Here is a 24,132-nt window from a genome sequence, read left to right as displayed (position 1 = left end):
CTAGAACTCCAGAGCAGTTCCTTTTGGCCTTTTTCAGACTCTATAACGGAAAAAGTCCATCCGAGCATTTGTCACTTCGGGCTCGTTAAAACATCGAAGGCGACTAGAGTCATCTTTTGTTTTTTCTCGACTCTTTAAAAATGAAAAAACAAGTTGTGTCTAAAGCGTCGTAAAATTTATTTTAAACGGAATAATCATCACCTTTCCCTCGTTGATCTTCGAAGTTAGTCTCCCTTCATCACAAGTTCTTGTGGAATCGCTAAGAAATCTTTTGGATAGACTAGATATGTCTGAACAACCATCGACATCTAGGACTGTGTCATCCGACACAGCAGCAGCAGAACCTCCTGCTGCTACTCCAACAATGTACGCCGGTATACCATCTGTCCCGGCAAGTTATCAACAACAAGCCGGAGTCCAATCAAGGACGACGACATGGTTAGTTCCTATTTCTTCATCCTGATTATCATCTGGTATTTCTTATGTTGAAACTCAGCAAATTGATCCAATGTGTCTTCAAAGGTCAATTTACCCTTTAAGTACTGGATTTCCACCATATGGAGGGCAGTATGCTCTTTCATTGTTCCCTCCCAGAGAACAACCATATGGGAGTTTACAACAAAGTTCAAGTCAAACTGGAATTACATCCAGCGGTTGGGTACCGATACTGCCTCAACAACCAGGGGTTGTATATTCAATGCAACCAGTACACCCTGTGTCGAATATTCCCACCATACCTACTATAGTGAATGCGTCGCAAGTACAAGCTCCACCTGTTGTATGTCAACCCCAAGTTTCTCAGGTTGTAATACAACAGCCTCTTGTCTCAACGACTCAATCACAATCTCAGGGTAGTGCCTCCTTATCTGGAGCGACTCAGGCTAAAACAAGTATTGTGACTCCTCATCTTGGTCAATCACCCAGTATTGGTCAACAGCAAATGGTCCAACAACCAGAGCTGGTTCAATCTCAACAACCGCCATTACAGCAATCATATCAAGGACCTGAGCAACAAGTTTTTGTAAGTAATGGGCAACCATACTATAATGGTTATGCCCATCAACCTTGTCAAAGTTGTCAGCATTATGCTGGTTTGCAAAGACCCATTGCTCAGGCGATCCCATCTTATCCTGGGTATGCTTTGCCTAACCTGAATCAACAGTTGCCCTTTGTAGCAACTCTAGAATTACCAGATTTAAACTAGCTGACGAATGATCCAATTGCTTATGCCCCTTGGTGGCCAGCGATTCCGCATAAACTTCCGTCAGATATTCCTAAATTTAATGGAAATCCGGGTGAAGATCCGTCGAATCCTATGATGACATTCCATCTATGGTGTTCATCAAACACCCTGAATGATGATTCGATAAGACTTCGCCTCTTTCAGAGGACGTTAACGGGTCCAGCAGCAAAATGGTACATTGAATTGCCTACAGCTTCGTTCGACAACTTCAGTACCTTAGCCACAACCTTCTTAACCCATTTTCAATTACCAATACGGTATGAAACGGGAACGGAAATCCTTACCAACTTCAAACAGACAACGGCCACTCACATATCTGATCATATACATGAGTGGAGACGTCGTCGTAGGATGGTAAAAACTTACGTTCCCGATTAGCTATTAGCTGAATGGTTTATCAAGTCATTACTTCCTACCATCACGGAAGATGTGGCAAAGGGAGGAGTCGTAACGGAAGAGCAAGTTATTGCTCGTGCGCAATATCTGGACTTGGTCTATACCCAGTTTGGCACGCTCTACGACAAAATACCTGACGCCCCTAGACCGGAATTCTCAATTCCTCCTCCTCCTAAATCAAACATTGACTCTCATGCCGGCAATGGCGTGATTGGCACAAAAAACACGAAATCGACAAAGGCTACATCTAAAAGGGCCCGTAAGATTTCTAGTCAAAATGCAAATGAGGAACTTCTTGCCTCGGAAGTAAATGTCGTGTCGATCGACAAGGGCAATGTTGTTGGGAAAAGTATCCAATACGGAATGACCCTATCCCACTCTAAGGGTGATAGTTCCTTAGCAACAATCAAAGGAAAGCTATCTAAGATTTCTTCTTTATGAGATGTAAAAGAGGGGAGAAAGAGATCCACTAACCGATGTCTTCCGCTAATGGTTGATCCAATCTTCTCTCCTTGCTGCTTGCTCCCAGCTCCTTGCTCTTTCACGGGCCCAGCTACACCAAGATCCTGCAAAATGACGAGAGAGGGAAACTACAAGAAGCATACATTCATAATTGATTCAAGGATTAGAATAAATCAAATACACAAGTATAACAATACATCATTGAGACACATGCATATAGAAGAACCTCAAATGCTTTATTAATGGAAGAAAGTAAGGTTCAGGAAGTGATACAACCATAAGAGGCCCAATCCAGCATCACCTTCCCAGCAGAAAGAAATCTCCTCTTCACCTCCTTCAAAGAAAATCACCTCAATAGTTCTAAACTCAAACCAACAGCAATTCTTTACATTCACAAGATTCCAGCCTTCAGATCTCATGGGAGAGAGATCCATATATAGAAGTTTGGAGAGAGGATGAGTCAGCCTGAGATGTGACTAGTGTCCTCTCCCACTTCAGTTCTTCTTCAGTTCTTGAGTCCACTTGGAGGTTCTTGCTTCCACTTGGAGATCTAGAACCTCTTACTCATCACCAGTTGAATTCCCTGATCCAAGTGTCATTTTGGAAGCTTCCTGGGCACTGACACATTGAGGAATGAGACTTCCACTTGTCAAATCTCGCTCAGCGTAGGTAGCCTTTGTTGGAGTTGAAATTCAATGCAGGTAGTCCATGGAGCAGTTGACATTCAGTGCAGATGCTCAGTGGAGCAGTTGACATGATCCAGAATTGCCTTGTTTTTGAGTAATTTTCAGTGGAGAACTTATTTGGATTGCTGTGGTTTGTTGACCTTGTTCCTCTAGGGGTAGGAACAACATGTTTAGGGACTTTGGATCCCTTAGATTATGGACATTTCATGCTTCATGCTGTAAGGCACAAAAATGTCTATAACAGGCAAACAACTAAAGCAACCAAGGGGCAAGAAGAAAAAAAAGGGAGAAAAAGGAAACCCCCTGCAGGGTGTCATATATGCGATGAGGATCATTGGACGAGAGATTGTCCACACATACCTGAAGTTAAGAAACTCTTTAAGAGTTCAAAAACCTCAGCGGTATTGACTGATCCATTTCCAAACCCGGGAACCAAACTGGTTGCTAGTCAAAATGCTTCCCGATCCCAAGTGCTTATGTTGTCTATCTCAAAGCAGCAAAATGATGCTTTGACAAGGAATAAAGATTATGGGAATCCACAGCTGTCGAATAACAAGGCCAATGAACAACCTAGTAGTTCGACGACAACTTTGACCAAAGTTGTGCCACCCATCATTCCTGAACAAATGATAAAGTCGCCAAAGGGAGTAGTACAAAAATCGACATTTAATCCTTGTGCAAAAATAGCACAGAATTATAATATAATAGAGGACCTGGCTCAATCGTCGTCCACTATGTCGACACTTGAGGTACCGCAAAATTGCCCCTCCCAAGAGCAAGCTTTATTATCAGCAATAGGTGGGATTGGCCCAATGGATTCCAATCTTGTGGCCTTTGATCATAAAGCATATGACCCTCAGTTACCAGCTCAACTGGCTTTCCTTATTCAAGTGAAAGCCCTCAACAAAACTGTTCATCGAACAATTATTGATGAGGGGGCATCTACATGTATTATGTCGATGAGTTGCTGGAAAAATTTAGGTTCACCACCCTTGTCTAGATCGTCAACGACATTAAAAGCATTTGATGGATGATCATACACTCCATACGGGATTTTAAGTAACTTGCAAGTTGAACTAGGGGGCAAAACAATAGAAGTTGATGTTGAAGTAATCGGCGGAAACCTCGATTACAACATCCTACTGGGAAGGCCCTGGATATATGCCATGGCCGCGGTCGTGTCGACCTACTTCAGGAAGATTGCATTTCCCTTTCAAGGAAGAATTACAATCGTTGACCAACAAACATTTCTCCCCAACAGTTCACAAGTTACGGGAAGCATCCCAATGATCCATGGAAGCGATCATTCGCTTCAAAATATTGGGGTAGGCCCCCTAAAAGACCCTACCTTGATGGGTACTTTTGCCCTACCGCCTCCAAGTAATCTGGCGGAAGTGGCCATAGTGGAAACCTACAAAATGAAATCTTCTATATCTAATGGATTCAGAAGATTCCTAAACATTTTGTCGGCATGGATCATCGCCCTAATAGAAATACTGTAAATACAGTGGGCACCGAGGACGGTTCTTACCTCGTGTCAACCTCGTTAAAAAATGAAACAAGGAGTCATGAGGATAGTTCTTTTACTGTGTCAACCTCATTAAAAAATGAAAAAAACCCCCTTTCCAAATCTCAAAGGTAAACCTTCATTTCAACCACCGAGTTGAATGCAATGAAGCTTGGGCGGCATGCACCTCGATTTGCGTTATTATGCTGGGGGCATGCAAACTTATCTTCGAGCAGTTTTAGCACACAGTTCATGCTCGTTAAAAAATAAACACAAGATCGAGCAGTTTTAGCACACAGTTCATGCTCGTTAAAAAATAAACGCAAGATCCGAGCAGTTTTAGCGCATAGTTCATGCTCGTTAAAAAATAAACATAAGATTGAGCAGTGTTTTTCCGCGTTCAAGCTCGTTAAAAAATGAACTATCTTCCGGTAAATAGCCACTGTGAATAGAACATTATCAGCCATTAAAGCCTTGGTCGTGTTTGCACCATCACCTCCACTTTTCATTTGGCCGATCGTTCACCTCCATATGATTGTTTACCCATTTTGAGGAACAACTGTGAAGAGTGATTTCACCTAGCCATCCTTGTGACACTGCCGTGATTGGAAAATTCCAACCTGTACCTGGAATCAGCTGCTAACCCTGTTTATCACTCGTTCCTCAAAAGACGAGTCTTCTTTAAGCTCTTTTCAACTGACTCGTAAAATATGAAAAGATTGCCGAGTTTTGGCCTTCCAGCTCGTTAAAGCGACCGGAAGTGCTATCCCTCCTATAGATTTTAATCTTTTTGGACCTAAGGGATTATTGCACAAAAAGATCGAGCGCTTGTTTTGTTCGGCTCGTTAAAACTATCGAAAACTCATCCCTTCTGTATTGTTTTATACTTTTTCGGACCTAAGGGATTAGATGACGAAAAAGGACCTTTGGAGTTAACTTTTATGTACCTTTTCAGACTCTCTAAAAATGAAAAGGACCGAGTTGTCTTTGTCGCTAGACTCGTTAAATACATTAAATAGCGACAAACTTGTCTTTAGACGAGAACGAGTTTCCCTATCGCTAGGCTCGTTAAAACATAGCGATGGGCTTGCCCAAAGGGCAGGTTATAAAACAAGCATATGTTATCCTCCTCAAGCTTGACAAAAATAAAGAGGTACTGGTCAGCAATGGCTGGGGAAAAATTGGGAGAAACTAAAGAAGAACTTTGATGGTAGCAAGTCGCTCTTGAACATGACACTGTTCCTCCGTACCACCATCAGGTTGGGTTGTTTCATTCACCGGTCACATCACCATGGTCTCGCCATACCATCCATGTTTGGGGTAATGCTACCAATCCATCGCATCAGTGTCGCCATATGTTCAAGAGAAGTCATTCAGAGAAGTCACCCGTGTCCCATCCACTACCATACATTATACTCTTTCATGACCGCCACCTTGAATCATATATCACCAGATCGTTTTCACCTCCATCAAAATCATTAGCTCCGTTCCGTGTCACTGATGTGAGATTCATTAAGGCCCTCCTTTGACGGATCACTTCTTGTCGACATCAGCTCATTATCCAAGAAGTTGATCTAGGAACAACCCCTTCAGTACTTTGAAGCTTGCATGCCTTAATGACAAGTTTCTCACTTCCGGCGACAGGTATACATCAATGACCTTCGACCGAAATATTTTTCGTGGTGTTCGACGCCAAGTCCTTTATTCACACCACGTGAATTGTACTGCAGTACCTTGAGGGTCATCATCATTATCGGTGATTCCTCTCGCACTTATTAACAGTTTACATCATTGACTGGTAATCAAGCGATGTCTTTCCATGTTCGACTTCAGAGAAATTTTCACATGGATCGACTTGTACTTAGAGTGAAGATCGGACGAGATTGAAGACCCCGGATCTAGTTTCATCCATCCGGGCTGCGATATATATATTCAGGAAATAAAGACATTGACATGTACAACATTGCAGCAGATGATCATCCTACTAAAAAGGATGATGACTCTTTCAGAATCATCAGTCTACTATCAGACAATTGTCTATTCCATGTACAGAAAAATGAATTTATAAAGCTGAGCATGGGAATGCCCGCTTCAGCTAGATCATGAAAAAAGTATGAAAATAATGTATTGTATTGTATTGTATTACAGGCCTCCTCCCAGCAATGAATGAACTTCGGATCCTCCTAATAAAGCATTTCACCTGATAAACGGCCTCATACTTTAGGGGGCAACTGTTATGGACATTTTTTTGCCTTGCAGCAATGAGCATGAAATGTCCATAATCCAAGGGATCCAAAGTCCCTAAACATGTTGTTCCTACCCCTAGAGGAACAAGGCCAGCAAACCACAGTAATTCACAGAAGTTCTCCACCAGAAACTGCTCAAAAACAAATCAATTCAGGATCAATTCAGTGGCTCCACTAGCTGTCTGCGCTGAATGTCAAAGTCAACACTGGCTACCTGCACTGCAACGCAGGTAGAAGCACTACCAAGGTGCGCTGAGCGGAAAGTGACAAATGTCAAGGTTCTTGTGAGAGGTGTCAACGACTGTGGAAGCTTCCAGAAGATTCCTCCATGACACTTGCCTTGATGAGTTCGACTAAGTGATGAGTAAGAGGCTCTTAGCCTCCAAGTGGAAGTAAGAACTAACAGAGAAAGAGGACACTAGTCAGGTCACAAGCTGACTCATCTTCACTCTCAACATCTATATATAGATCTCTTCTCCATGGGATCTAGAGGCTAGAATTTTGTTATTGCAAAGAATTGCTGTTGGTTTGAGACTGGAATCATTGGGTGCTTAATGCTTTGAAGGGAGGTGAAGATAGGAATTTCATTTGCTGGGAAGGAGGTGCTGGATTGGACCTCTTGTGGTTGTATCTCCTCCTGAACCTTGTTATTCATCAATAAAGTTATCTTGGTTTCTCCTATATAATGATGTATCTTTGATGTATGATTGCATTAATGTATTTAGTTCATTTCTAATCCTAAACTAGTTATGAATGTGGATATTTGTCTTTGAGTAGTGTTCTTCTCTTGTCGCAAGTAGCTGTTCTCTTGTGATCTTGCAGGAATCTATTGAAGCTGGACTAGCGAGAAGGCAAGTAGCTGTTCTCTTGTGATCTCGTATGAACCCATTGAAGCTGGACTAGCAAGAAGACAAGTAGCTGTGAACACCCAAAGAGAAGAGAGACCGGATAGAGGGACAAACGAAAGACACCGGTGAGTCTATTTATCTCTCTTCTTTCACATTTCATAAAGGAAGAAACCAGAATAGCTGTCCTTGTTTGTTGCTAAGGCACTGTCACACCTTAGGTGGATAGGATCGTCCTGCATAGGCATTTTTCCCCACAACACAAAGACATTGCATCTCATTTTCCTCAGACAGAGGAAGAGGCTCTCCAAACCGCTATGAGATATGACTTGATTTATGCTCAATCTCGTAAGTTCCCATTTCAAACTTGTTTTGGATATATGACCCCTTCACCTTTACATGTTACATATGGAGAGATAGGAAGAGTGAGGGAAGATATTATAGGGGATTCCTTAAGGGAAGAGAAATTTGTTGAGAAGAAAAGGAAAATCAATCTACAAGTACACGAGATGCTACAAAAATTGCATGAAGAAGAAAAGGATAGGCATGCCCAACATAGAATAGAGAATTCATTTAGAGTGGGTGATAGATATGGTTACATTTGAACAAGGATACGCTACATGGTATTGTTAAGAAAATTAAGGATCTATGATATGGTCTCTTTGAGATCATAAAAAAGGTTGGAGAGAATTCATATAGACTTACTCTACCACCATATATGTGCATTTATTTAGTGATGAATGTAGAAAATTTGAAACTTTATGAGCCTTCCATGTTGGATCTAAAAGAGGAACATGCCCTACCTTCTGTAGAGGATTTCACACCAGACGCTCAGGAAGATTTGATAGAGGATACAATTGTTCAAAATAGATCAATAACTTACAATATAGGGGTGGCATGAAAGTTTGGCAGATTGGGTTAAAAGTATAGCTTCCAAGTAAGTTTAAATGGTGCTTTAGGGAGAAGGTAGAGGAAAAAATTCTTCACTTGATTTAGTAAAATATTTTTGGGACCAAAAGCCTCATGAAATGGGGAGGTATGATTCAAATTGGATCATTATATTATATATCATATTCCTTGATGCTTTCATAGTGGAAACATTGGAGGAATCAACTCACATAACCATTTTTACCAATGGGTCCTAGTTTGGTGAATTAGGGTCTAAAACCTCCTGAAAGTAGTTATAGGCATTAAAAAATGTTTTTTGGGGGAAAAAATTATTTCTAAAATATATAAACCCATAGTGCTATTATATTCATAGATAATTTCCAATGACATGAGAAAGACCTCAAAATGAGTCTGTATGCAAAAGTTATTCCACTTGAAAGTTGAACTTCTTGTTTTGACCACCGTGATTTGAGAGGATTTCATATTATCCCCCATTATTGATGGAAAAGAGGTTATCCATGTGATCACAATGAACAATATTTTATAATCGTTAATATTGTGACTCTAGTTGAGAGTTGAAGGAGTTAAGATTAATAACTAATAGGCTATCGGGTTGTGTTATAACAATGCCACTAGGAGAAAAAGGGGTTCCATTCTATTCAAGTGAATTTTATTTCATAAATGAGAACAATGTTTGAGAGTGGATAGAGAGAGAGAAATAGAGGTTTTTTGTTTTTTGTTTTTTTGTTGTTTTATTTTTTTATTTTTTATTTTTATTTTTATTTTTATTTTTTTTTGTAGTAGCCCAAGGGCCACAAGTCTCACTCCTTTGTACTTACATCCATTTCCATTTAGAGAAAGAGAGAACATATAATCCTCACCTTCTAGTTGGTTTTTCTTCCATAATTATTTCTTATATGATATCTTATGTTCATTGTGGTTTGTGAGTTTTATTTTTCTATTCTCTGTTTTCCATATTTTATCTATTGCATGCATAAGAATAACACAATAATTAACAAATATATAAAGATAAGGGAAAATTTACCCTCATAGTGTGGATTTTGTAATTTCAAATGTATTTTAGTATATTTGTTGTGACAAAATTTCCAATGGAATATCCGCAATAGTTTACAGATCATCATGGGAACTTGAACAACAATATATGGGTTGGAACCAAGGACACATTGAGATCATCACTTCTTTCAATTACATATTTATTGACATCATGGTCTCTTGTGCCATATCCATCACACCATCTCAACTCATCTCCCAATGCATCATTCCTTACATTCTACACACTACTATTGTTAACATATTTGATCTCATCATCATCAACTATGATACACCCTTCTTGTGTCTCTCCATAGTTTGTCTAAGTGCTCTTGTTCCATAACTAGTCACTACTCTTTCAACTCTAATAGGACGATGTTCCCTTAGTTCATTTTAGTTCAATCTTCTTTGTAATTTTCTTTAACACATACTCTTTATTGTAGTCTCTTGTTAATTTTTCTTATGGATACATTGTTCTTTGATTTAGATGATCACATTTCATTCTTTTTCATATTCCATTCACCCCATAGAATTTAAACATCATTAGAAATTATATAGGAAGAACAATGATATCATAAAAAATGCAAGAGGAAAATAAAAGGAACATAAGAAGAAAAACATGCACTGATAGGGACACCATGATTTTAGTCATAGGCCAGGGGAAAACCCCACAAGGGGGAAAACCCTCCCCAATTATTCTTCTTCTATTAAATTTTCACCGAAAGTTAAACAGAGAGGTACAAAGTAAAAATGTCCATCAATACATCAAACTGACTAGAACCTATACATCTTGTTCACAACTTCATTTGTGAATAAGATTCATTATTAATGCTTCTAATCAATATTGTCATTGATGACCTCCCATGCTTGATGTTAGGGTTTCTATATGTGTGTGTGTGTGTGTGTGTGTATTATTAATGTTGTTGGAATGTAATGATGCCATACAAATTGCTGAACTGAAATGTCAAACATACCATTTTTATGTTAATGAAGCAATTGTGCTTTCATACACACATTTGTGATGCCACCATACAAATACAAGAGGTCAACCATGCTATTGTAAGCCAAGATGCGTACTTCAAAGATCAACCATACCATTGAGATGGTATACCACTATGATGCCAATATATCTTCCATACCAAGACACTGAGATTCCAATACCACTGAGATGTTGAGTGGCAACATAACTATGATACCATATAATACAACATAAAGCCAAGTGCCAAATGTAACTGACTGTATAATACAATGATGATGCCAAAAGAAACGAACTATATAATACAACCATAATGCCAAATGTAACTAACTGTATAGTAATTCCAAGTGCCACTATGCGAGTGCCAAATAATAAGAAAGTGCAAAAACATAAGAGTGAGGTCCATAGCCATACGAAGAACAAAGAGCGAGGTCCATAGACATACTGAGAATATAGAGCAAAGTAAATATCTATGCAAAGAACAAAGAGTGAGGTCCATACACAAACAAAGAAAGAGATGAATTCCTAAGATCCAAAATTGTGATGGGCGAAGGTAAGTTTTGAGATGTCAATACACAGCGTCATCTAAATTCAACAAACTGTGCCATCTAAAATCAACACAATGATCCGTGTGAAGTTACCATGTTCTGTCATCCAAAAGACAAAAGTGTTGTGGCATCCAAGAGAGAGAAGAGATATGATTATGTGAGAAAGAAAAAGATCCAACCACATAAGAAACAAAACTTGAGCCACCCAAGACCCATCCGATATTTTCAAGATCAAAAATCACATATCCATTTTTAGGATCACCCCTACTCCATATTTATATTCATTGGTGTATATAAATGGACACAACCCTTGGAGGAGACCAACATGAATTCGACCTTGTTATGCAACCAACTCATAAAATAGAAGAAAAGATAGATGAACGAATTCAAAATCAACCTCTTTGACGAGGCAACCTCCTTTACCTTACACAAATGAATAATTCTTGGATGATTCAAATGAAAAAACCTCCTTTCTATATATAGGAGTCTAAGGGGTTACAATATAATCAAAGCCGACATAACAATAATAATATAAGGGCACAACAATAACAATAGTGGTTTTCTATGGGGAACAATAATAACAATATGGGGACAATAGGGGCACAACAATAATAATAAGGGATACAATGACAATAGTAATGGGGGAATCACTAGTATTATAGGGACCTAACAGACCATCAAAGTGATTTTAAATTTCAAATATAAAAATGGTTTTCCCTCCAAGGCCGACTTTCAATATTAAGAGTGGGAGACACTTAGTAAATTTAATTCATATTTTTAAAATGCAAATATATGCCAGTTAATTTCGAATTTCATCTTTGGTAATCAAAGGAAATTCTTCCCAAAGTTTCCCCACAATTTAACACTCCCTCTTAGTTAGGGATAAATTTCAATCTATAATAACTCATCATAGCTGCATCATGACAAGTATTGATAGAACATATTTCAATCATAAGAAAGACAAGCACCTGAATCATGAATAAGAGGCATCCATAACCAATGGTAGGGGATATCAAACCTCCAAACCCTACTAGCATCGAATACATATTCCATAGATATAACAATAAGACATCCATCTCAATCATCAACTAAACAAGACAAAGAATCATGACCGAGGAACTAAAATTAGTCATCATCAAAGGGGAGCATCCGGCTTCAACCCTATATCCAATAATCATCTCGAAATAAATCATCATTAAGACATTTCTTGACTCAGCTCATCTCTACTCATCTTTATTTGTTGAACAATGTAAAATCTAAAGAAGAAGAAGAAGAATAATTCGACATCATAAGGGAGACCCACTCAACCCACAACAACATTGGAGAGTTTATCTCCATCTAAAACAAAATTAGGGAGTCATCCTGAACTTGGAACCACATTCGGGAGCCCAAATCAACTCGAAATATCTGCCAATAGGGAACCAATTCTATAACTTGAGAATCTCTTCTAGTGGGGAGACAATGCTAAAACCTACGAATGTCTACCAGCAGGGAGCCAATACTACAACCCAAGAATCTATGCCAGTGGGTAGCCAAATGCTACAACCCAAGAAACTTGTCATCAGGGAGCCAATGGTACCACCCAAAATCTACAGACAAGAGGAGGGATGCCACTTACCTTATGAGGTAAGGATGGCACCTATCCCACTTCTTGGTGATAATAGGATGGATACCACTTACCATAAATGGTAATGATCACACATATCTTATTATCTGCTGATCTTACCAACATGACCCTAAAGAGTCAAGTGGTAGAACACTTACATCTGTAGATTGAGAGGGGTTCCACTTACCATAAATTGTAAGGATCGCACCTAACTAAAGCATCCAACACCCATTGGCTAGATGGGATGGAAATATAGATGCCAACTGAGGTATACTCTATCAAATCCAGAGGTCCCTCAAACCTAAGAGCTCTATGGCTAAATTCCTCACCTTGGGAGCTCAGATAGGGGGGAAGAGCATAAATCTATTTCCTCTATTGTCCCAAACCATTTCCCAAGAGGGTCACATTAATCAATCCATGCTACTCTCTAAATATCATAAACATATCAAAGTGCTCATATCTAGTACTGACTAAAACAACTTGCCTAAGAGAAGCAGTTCTATGTTATCCTGTTCATATAGGACATCAAATGTTAGAGAAAATATATAACATAAAGAAAGGAATACCATATTCATCTTTTCTCCCTCTCATGTAGGGAGAAAGAAATCACAAGCTTAAGCTTGTCTCATATAACAACATTTTCTCAATCCATGAATATGTCTCTGTTCCAACTATATACGACCAAACTTTGTCTAACTCAAAGAGCATACAAGGATCCAGCTAATCCAATAACAATAATTCATAAATGGAATCCAACATGCCATAAAAGTGCTTATATACGAAAGGTGGATCTCGATGCTTCATGGGATAAATCAGTCCTTTCAACAAAGGATTGTTAGCTCAACAATTAAAAAAAATAACATCAAATATTCATTATTTCATTCTGTAATCATGGAACTTCTAATCATCCACCACAATTAAATAGTAGGTATTGGGATCTCATCAAGGGTTTATCCCTCTGAATGGGAAGCCTCTTTAATCATCATCAATCACAACATCCACTTGTATCTCGTATGTCATGCATTAACAAAACCGTCAAATCGCGTAGACAAACTATATCAGGTTCTCATGTATACATCATAGTCATGACAAGTCACCACCAACCGGTTTATTTTCACATATGAACATGTCATCAAAGGTTAATAACATTTAAGATTACCTTCATACTTCAAGGGTCATGATTACAACATCATTTCTTAGTGTTAAACATTTTCATCAAAGTCCTAACACCATCAAGTTAGTCACGTTGCAAACGTTAACTATCAAAGTCTTATCAAGATCAATCAAAGAGATAGTTACTTAAACATGGAGTAGATCATGAGTATCAATATTACTACCACAATCTTGTCATCAGGGTTAACAAACTCATTACAAGCATTATTAGCAGCATCAAAGTCAAATTTTCTTCGTCTTATCAATTAACGTCAAATAATAGGTATTATCTATTCATATGCTGGCTAAATATCAAAAATATCATATTAACTAATTATCATATCAAATCTACTAGGAATCAAAGTCACTTACATACATATGAGACTAATATACAAGAATATGAATCAATATCATACCTCATGGCTTAAATTTCCATCACGATGTTACCGCTAAATCAAAGCATAAAAATTACACATACCTCTTAATATTTAGATACCTTTATAGCACATACACTTTGTCATCTCACACATACTCAAAATACCCCTTTTCTTCCCTTTTCTGGCTCAAGCTTCTTCTTTCCTGCACTAGTTTTCTTCTTGCAGTAGCTCTTGATTCCTGCACCATTTAATATAATTCTGATCCTCAAGGAGGATCTACTTATCATATCTTCATAGGGAAGTTATAAATACTCAAATGTGTAAGAAGACTAAGCAATAATCAAAATTATAAATTTAAACGTGCTATTTTATGTTGCATCGGATGTTTTCTAGCCACGAAATTTGGCGGAGAGGCTAGAATACATGAGATCTCCAAAACCCAGTAATCGTTTCTAGAATTCCACCTAGAGATGACTTAATTATATTATTAACCAATTTTTTAATGTTTCCTAAGTCTAAACTTAGGAAAACTAGTTAAGTAATCATAATTAATTAATTTAATGTGAAAATTCTCTACAAACTCACACGGATCGACCCAGAAATGGTTTGAGCCATCGATTAAGATTTAATCTTGGTCATTGGAGTCCCAATAGGAAGATATAATAAGGGATCGATGTGGTGATGGAGAATACACCAGAGTTACTTGAAGAATTCAATTTTCCAAAGTAAAATCAGTCAATTGCGAGAGAATTTGAGCTTCAATGAGGAAGTAGAGACAATGATCCAGAGGAAGTTTTCCAAATCCAAAGAGGAAGCAACAAGAGGTTGAGTTATTCCCAGTGAGGCAATGCAGAGGATTGCGTAGTTGCTTAAGAAAAGAAATGTGATTTGGCTAGAGGAAAAAATCGTTTTAGCTTCTAGAGGCCTGGAAAGTCTTCCAGAGAGTCAAAGAATTAGTTTCCTCGGTAGAGACAGGAAAAACAACTTCATCAGAGGTAGTTCCAGGCTTATACATCTAAGGGTATGCACAAGAACTATGCAAAGGCTAACGTAGAGGGTCTAGAAGGATGAATTTTCTGAAGGGAAGTTGTGTCGGGGTTGCTTGTGGAAGAAAGGAAATTCCCTTAAATAATTTTGGCCAGATTTTCGTGTTGTTTGAATTTCCAGTTCGGAATCCATAGATTGTACTCATATTTCACTGCTGCTTAATAATAAAAACCCTCATCTACTGCACTGGTTTTCCCAAGGTGGGTTTTTCTGGGGATAATTGTCCAAAAATAACGGTGTCATTTTTATTGTGTGTGCTAGTATTTTCTAGCTTCTATCTCTATTATTTCCGAAATATTTTATTTGTGAAGGTTGTAGTGTGATTTATTTCATATTTTTCGTAGCAGATAAATTGTTAAAATTTATTAGCAATTAGAAGAATAATTTCCAGTTGCTACAATAGGATTTCAATTTCGAAATTTTCACAAAACAAGAGTAGTGTCATAAAGAAATAAGTTTGGAAGGTACTTATCTTTAACAAGAGTTGAAGAAAGTGACCAGTTACCTTTTTATCCAATCACCAAGGGTCTTTAGAAGAGATGCAATTATTTTCAAAATACTATTCCTTGGAGTAAATCCAGGGTTTAGTGAATCTAACACGAGTGCTTGAATATCATTATATCCAAGACACACTTCTTTCAAGCATGTTTTAGGGGTTTCCTCCAAACTCTAATCTCATGATTTCCATCAAACCCTAACTTTACTTGCTAGAACAAAGAGGCCTAGGGTTTCCTTCAAACCCTAGTATTCTTTTAGGTCTCTGCCATATTTCACTCTACTTAATCCATAGTTGTCCTGACGGGGGTGCTCTTCAATGAATTTTCCTCAGCCCAGCTTTGATACCATGTTAATTTCTCTTAGGGTTACTTTGTTCTTTGCTTTAGATAATTGCATTTCATTATTTTTCATATTTCATTCACCCCATAACATTTAAACATCATTAGAAATTCTATAGAAAGAACATTGATATGATCAACAATGCAATGGACCAATAAAAAGAACATAAGAAGAAAATATTGCACAGATAGGGACACCATGATTTTGGTCAGAGACTAGGGAAAAACCCCACAAGGGGGAAAAACCTTCCAAATTATTCTTTTTCTATTAGATTGTCATCAAAATTTCAATAGAGAGGTACAAATTACAAATGTCCATCAATACACCAGACTGAGTAGAAGCTATACATCTTGTTCACAACTTTGTTTATGAACAAGATTCATTGTTAATGCTTCTACTCAATTTTGTCATTGATAACCTTGCATGATTGATGTTAGGTTTGTTGTATATCAATATTATTACTATTGTTGGAATGTAATTATGTCTTATAAATCATTGAACCGAAATGCAAAACATACCACTATTATGTTAACGAAGCAATTGTGCTTTCATATACACAACTATGATGCCACCATACATATACAAGAGGTCAACCATGTTATTGTAAGACACTGCAAAGATCAACCATACAACTGATATGGTATACCACTGTGATGCCAATATATATGCCATATTGAGACATTGAGATGCCAATACTGATGAAATGCTAAGTTCCAACATAATGGTGATACCATATAATAGAAATGTAAAGCAAAGTGCTAAACATAACTGGATGTATAATACAACGGTGATGCCAAATGTAACTGACTGTATAATACAACCATAATGCCAAATTTAACTGACTGTATAGTAATGCCAAGTTCCAATGTGCAAGTGCCAAATCATAAGAGAGTGCCAAACCATAAGAGAAATATTCATAGCCATATGAAGAATAGAGAGTGAGGTCCATAGACATACTAAGAACAGAGAGTGAAGTCAATATTCATACAAAGAACATAAAGCGAGGTTCATATCCAAATAGAGCGAGAGATGAATTCCTAAGAGCCATAACTGTGATGTGCGGAGGTCTATTCTAAGATGCCAATATACATTTCCATCTGAAGTTAACAAATTGTGCCATCCAAAATAAACATAATGAGCCATGCGAAGTTACCATAATGTGTCATCCAAAGGCATAAGTTTCGTGCCATCTGAGAGAGAGAAGTGTTATGCTTATGTGAGAAATAAAAAGAGGCAAGCTATGGGAGAAACATAACCTAAGCCACACAAGACCCATATGATATTTTCCAAATAAAAATCACATATCCTTTTTTAAGATCACCCCTAATGGGTATTTATAGTCATTGGTGTAGATGAAGGGACACGAACCTTGGAGGAGGCTGACATGAGGGCAACCTTCAAAGTGATTTTAAATTTCACATTAAAAATTGATTTTCCCTCCAAGGCCAAATTTGAATATTAAGGGCAAGAGACACTTAGTAGCTTTATTTCATATTTTCAAAATGAAAATCTATGCTAGTTAATTTTGAATTTCATGTTTGGAAATCAAAGGAAATTCTTCCCAAATTTTCCCCACAATTTAACATCTCTTGTACTCTATATGGTTGATAAAATATCCTTCATTCAACCTTCTCAACATATCAGACTTTGGATATAGACTCAACATTGTACTCTCATGATAGACACCTTCCTTATGTAGATACTTCTCCTTTGATCTCACCAACAATCTTCTTTTACTATTGTAGATGTTTGATAATTCTCTGCGTGATCACTCAGTACATCATTTCTAATATCCATTAGTTAAACCTAGGATTCTTAACAAATAAAGTTTTCCTTCATTCCATCCTTTGTCAGCACTCCCCAATGTGGGGATTACACTTCCATCTCTATAAGTTAAGAATCATACCTCATTATATGAGAAAATTTTTTATATAGGTGGGAATTTCATCAATCAACCTTTGATGTGTTCCTTTCTTTAACACTTCTAGTGCTTTTGTTAAATATATATGTTACTCTATTAAAAAATCTAAAGCATAACCTTCAATTGCATCACCTTCAATCTATGCACACATGATGTCATCTTCAAAATCTACAACTTCAACAAATTATCCATATTCCAGTTGACATCTACACATTGCCACTAATGGAAAGTGTGTTTTGTAATTCTTTTCACCCATTCATACACAATTATAGTGAATTTATCCTAGAACATCTTATGTTCCTCTTCATAGAGGGATATCTACTTGAATAGTTCCACCTCCAGTTCTAAATACATGTTTTTTTAATAGGAGTGAGCATGGAACTACACATCAAATTAGTTTTCCAACTTTGCTTTTGTCATATTCTACCAAATTATCTCACCTTGCATCAATTAAGGTTTTGTAAACAAACAATTTGCACATTTTTTTTGAGAGATGGGGTGCTCAAAGGGGTTCAATAAAGATCCAACATATGTCAAGCATTTTGAACATTCCATAGGAAGGAGGTCTTAGTTGAGACATTAAATGTCTCTTTTATATGTAGTACAAAGAAAAGGGAAGGTGGTGGACATAGTTCCTTACTATTTAGTATTAATTGTTGGCACTGTAGTGTGGTATTTGTCAAATGGTTTATTCAAATCACAATTGTTGTTAAGGTAGTAGCATGCTACACCACATTACAAATAGGGTTAGTGGTTAGCATGAAACATAAATAAAACTTTGTTGAACACAAATATGAAGGAATTAACGTACAAATGAACAAACATATAAGAAACACAACATAAATGGGAGGAAAAACTATTTATAAATAACGGAAGAAGGAAATGGTGGCCTGCAAATGAGACACTAAAGAGGATGATGTTGGGCTAGTGGAGCCTTCTTCAATCCTCTGAAAGAAGGTCCTAGTTGATCTCCCTTGCTAGTTCTCTCTCTCTCTCTCTAAATAAAGAAGTGAGAAAGCTTTTTCAATAGTGAAATCTTACTAATAGTTATGGTGCATACAAAGAGATTGAGAGTTTGAAGGCACTTTAACAAGATTTAGATGGCATAACACCACTTGTCTTCTTTCCCTCAAATTGTTTCACAAGGCTCATATTTATAGGCTTTCTTCAAGATTTTTAGGAATTGGTTCATGGTGTGGATGAAACTTGATCCCATTGTGAGCTTCCCATGCTTGAGAGGGACATGATGAAGGCCTTGGGCTAACTAAGTACTTTATCCTTTCATGTTCAAGAGCCTTGGACTAACCTATTCAAACTTGGTACTTGTCTACTAACATGATCTGCATGATTTGCCACACTGCTTGTTAAAGAACTATCACTATCTATAAATCTATGCAACTATCATAAATAGGCAATTGTGCAAATTATGTAAAATATACACTGTAATTTTGTGTGGATTGATAAAAGACCCATTTGTAAAAATTTACAACTACTTTTAAACTATTAATTAACTACTTTAATAACTTTCACCTTGGTGAATTAATAATATTTTTTAATAATCATCAATAAAAATTATGCAAATTCTTAAGTGATATCAAACATAAACATAAACATAAAAAGTAAATCAATTAACATTAACTCAAAAATAAATCCATTTGAATAACCATTATATTAACATGGTAACAAGTTACAACATCAAGTAACACAAAACATGGTAAACCTTGAACTTGATGCTTCTTTTGACACCACTATTAATTTATTTCTATTAAAACATTGTACTCACTAACTTTAAATTATTTGATTTTATTTATTTTTAATCTATTTCCTTCTCCAATTGAGTGGGATTTTATTGTCTTCTCTAACTGAGACTGATTTTATTGATGGATGTATAATATTGTCTTCTCCAAGTGAATGTGATTGTGTAGATGTGATTTTATAGATGTATGTTATTGTTTTCTTCAATTGAATATGAATGTGTTAAGTGTGATTTTATATATGCATGTTATTTTTTCTCCAAATAAATGTGACTGTGTGGATATGATTTTATGAATGCATATTATTGTCTTCTCTAAGTGAATGTGATTATGTGAATATGATTTTATGGATGTATGTTATTGTCTTCACCAAGTGAGTGTGATTGTGCGAATGTGATTTTATAGATGCATGCTATTGTTTTCTCCAATTGAGTATGATTGTGTTAAGTCGGATTTTATAAATGTATGTTATTGTTTTCTCCCAATGAATGCGATTGTGTGAATTTGATTTTATGAATGCATATTATTGTCTTCTCCAAGTGGGTGTGATTATGTGAATATGATTTTATGCATGCATATTATTGTGTTCTCCAAATGAGTGTGATTGTGTCAATGAGTACAAAAATGTGAATATGATTTTATGGATGCATATTCTTGTCCTCTCCAAATGAGGTGTGATTGTGTCAATGCATTTGAAAGTAAAGCATGTGATTTTTTTTTCTCATTTTCTTTCCTCTCAAACTCTTTATTTCCATTTTTGGGTTTGAGTGTGATTGCATAGATGAATATGGCATAAAGTATCTTTCTTTTCTATTTGTCCATTTATGAATATAGGATAAAGCATATTGTCTATTCATTTCCATTTAAAATTTTTCTTTTTAGCAAGTGGGCCTGTATTTTTTCTTTTTAATGTGATTATTTTTCTTTTGTCATATTTTTATTTATTTATTTTTATTATTTTTAGATAGTTTTTTTTTTATTTTCTAAATTAGGTGGGTAGAGTTACCAATATATTTTGAACCAATGAACTTAACATCAAAAAGTGATTTAAAGATATAATAAATCACAGTCTATTAAAAAATATGATAGACAACTCTTTTTATTTATTTATTTATTTATATATATATATTTATAATTTATTTTATTAACTTTTTTTCATACATATATATATATATTTGTAAGAAAAAGAAAAATTTTACACTTAACAACAAAGAAAAGATACATTCACAACATAGTAGAAGAGATGTTTAATATGGAAAAAAAATATATATAAATTTTTGATATAAAAATAATTATAACTTAAAATATATTCCTATTACAAATGTGATTTTTAGGTGAACCCCATCACCCTAGTATTGGCATGGGGTTGATTTTGATAGTTACAACTATAATCCCTAGATGAATTGTGTCATCCCACTATTGACACGTGACTGATTCTAACCATGACTATTATAACTCCTAGGTAAACTATATCACCCCAATGCATGACCATTAGTAAATAATAAGAAATTTGAAAATAAATATTTATACTCACATTCACTTTACATTTTATGGGCTTACACACCAATTTACAAAAGTTAATTATTATGGTATCTAAATATTAATACAAATAATATATCACATCATTAATTATTAAATTAAAATTATCATTATTTTATTAAAATTAAATGAAGAATAAATAAACTATTGTAAATTTGGAAATTTGTTTATTTGAAATAAAATAATAAATTTATAAGATTAAATTTCCAATTAAATTTTAGCTATTTTCCACTCATGGTCCAATACACCTTTTGCGATTAAATTTAAACGGTTTAAACTTAATCGTTCACACATTCATGCTTCGGTTGACTTTAATGATTTGAAGATGTTCATGCTTCAGTTGACTTTAATCATTTGAAGATTAAATTTAAAGTAGTGCATACATTCATGATTATGTTGACTTTATTGACCAAAGGTAATGATGATGAGCATATCTTGTGTTGACTTTATTGACTAAAGATAATGATGAGGTTGTAGCATGAGCATTTCCTTTGAGCGAAATTTGTGTAGAAGTTGAACACATATTTTAATTTTAATTTTACATTAATTTCATTATGGAACAAGTTTCTTTCATGGTGAAACTTTAAAGTAGATTTTTACTCGTGAAATTGACCCCGAACTTGATGTTTCTTTGAAATTTAATGGAACGACGAAACTTTACTAAAAAAAATTAACTTTTTATGTATTTTAAAGTGTTGTCAAATTCTTGTCAAAATAAATTCATAAATGATGTTTTTAAAAGTAAACTCGATAAAAGTTATTATTCGTACTAGGTATAGAGGGGGAGTTAATCATATTATAAGGGACATGCAACTGTCCAATTTAAACAATATTAAATATTTGTAAAAAGGACATTAAAAAAAAATTGTATCACGAGAGATTAGTTTACCAGAAACTTCAAAATAATGTAAATATTAATATTATTTAATATATATATATATATACATATATATATATACATATATATATATACATATATATATATATATATATATAATCGGATAAAATTGATATTTTTTTATTTATTAAAAAGTTGTATATATATAATTGATGATGTTTAGATGAAATGAAATTGATATTTTTTTTATTCATTTCATTATTGTTAGTTTATTTAGATTTATTTATTTATTTTATTATTGTTAGATTATTTAATTATTTAGGAGTTATTTAAAATCAATTTGATTTAATATATTTTTGGGTAAATTATGCATTTTTAATATATATTATTATGTATTTGTAGTTATATAATTCAATAGTCAAACTGTGTTTTAAATACTAAGTATTTTGCAGTGGTCATCACTATATTATGGTGTAGTGACCACCCATATATATAGGGATACAACCATAAGTAGATAAATATTGGAAATTTAGAGATATTAAAGCATTTACATCAAACATCCAAGAATTACACTACATTCCACATATCATTTGTTTTACATTCTATTAACTTTAAGAAAACAAAATCATATAATAGAACATCATAAATATCATAGATATAGTTCACCCGGAAAGGAGATTTGATCTTGGCCTTGCCGCTACTTGCACTTCCTTGTTGCGGTTCACCTCCAAGTGAAGTGTTGATGCGCTTTGACTGAATGTAGAGACCCATTGGTTGACCTCCCAACCTACTCCTTGGGTACTCTTCTTCCTCGTGGACTCCTGAGTTGCAATGGGGCTGTATAATGGAGGAAGTGTGCTAGCTGATAAAGGTGAGCACTCCTTGGCTCAAGAGTCCCCTCTCTAAAGTCCTCTACCTCTCCAAACTCAAATATAGCTCCTAGCCACTCACAATGACATAATCACATCCACCTAACCATAGGGTAAGAAAAGTCCCTTCTCCCATGGCTTGCCCCTTATTTTATAGGAGGCTTCATAGGTGACACTTGGCACTTCATGCATAAATAATCATTTTTATTAATCCAAAAGTTTGATTATTCACCCACGCATGTGTCACCCTCTCACCAAGGCTCTCCAAAATTATTTACTTAAATTTTAATTAAAAAATGATATTTTTCCTCACCCCAACAAGACTCCCTATTTTTTTTCCTAGTCAATGTCTGTTGATCTCTCTTTTCTACTCCTTAATTTGTGTTCATTACTAACGTCAACTTCTCATGTTTGGTCCCCTAACTACCTCCTCAATTATCTCAATTTTCCTCTTAGATGGATATTCTTATGTTGGCTCTTACCACATGGAGCTTCTCTAAATTTCTCTAATTTATTTTAATTCACCACCCTCTTCCGTTAATGAAGTTTACTATTTTAGGATTAATTTTTATAATTAGCTCTATGTCCCTACCTGCCTTTTACCTAATAAAGTACTTATGTACATTATCTACCTAATATTTTCCAACATGGGAATGTTAGATTTCTCAAGGTACAATATATTTATGTCTTCCTATTCTCACTTTACCCCAGGTTTTATTCTTGATTTAATTGGTCTGGTTCTAAAATATTTACCACCTGATGTGAACTGGTAGGATTTTCATATCTTGATTATATTTAGTAGTTTCTTTTTTATGCCAATTGTGCCAAGTCGGTCATGCCTTTCAAGAAGTTCCCTTTGAAGTTCCAAGGGTGCCAAGTTGGTCATGCACTTCAAGAACTTCCCTTGAAGTTCCAAGGGTGCCTCGTCGCTTGCCCTTCAAGCATCTAGTGGCTATGAGGAGAAATTCTAGGTGTAACTATAGAAACCGTTATCATCTCTTGTGTTGTCCACTATAGTGAGATTAATGGTTCGGGGGATCAAGGAATCTGCTTTGATGTGCTCCCCTCAATAAAAGCCTCATGAGCAACCCAAATTTGGGACATGACCCCACAACATCATGATCTTTAAGGCGAAGATGTTCCAACCCTTCCAACCCAAGTCATGGCAGGAGTGCTAGCGGGTGAAATCAGGGACACTATCCCACCTCTCCCATGCAGTTCCATCCATTCATACAACCCTATCACCAATGTGTGATTCATTCGACCAAGAAATATAACCTGCGTCTGCAACAACTAACATGTCATTAGAATTTATGTCAAGATTCAAACTAAAATTTAAAAATTT

The sequence above is a fragment of the Pinus tabuliformis genome, chromosome J (assembly GCF_031772625.1).
Source record: "Pinus tabuliformis cultivar Carrire ecotype Pingquan chromosome J, CPIR1, whole genome shotgun sequence".
NCBI classification, from domain to species: Eukaryota; Viridiplantae; Streptophyta; class Pinopsida; order Pinales; family Pinaceae; genus Pinus; species Pinus tabuliformis.
This window is presented reverse-complemented; position numbering follows the sequence as displayed.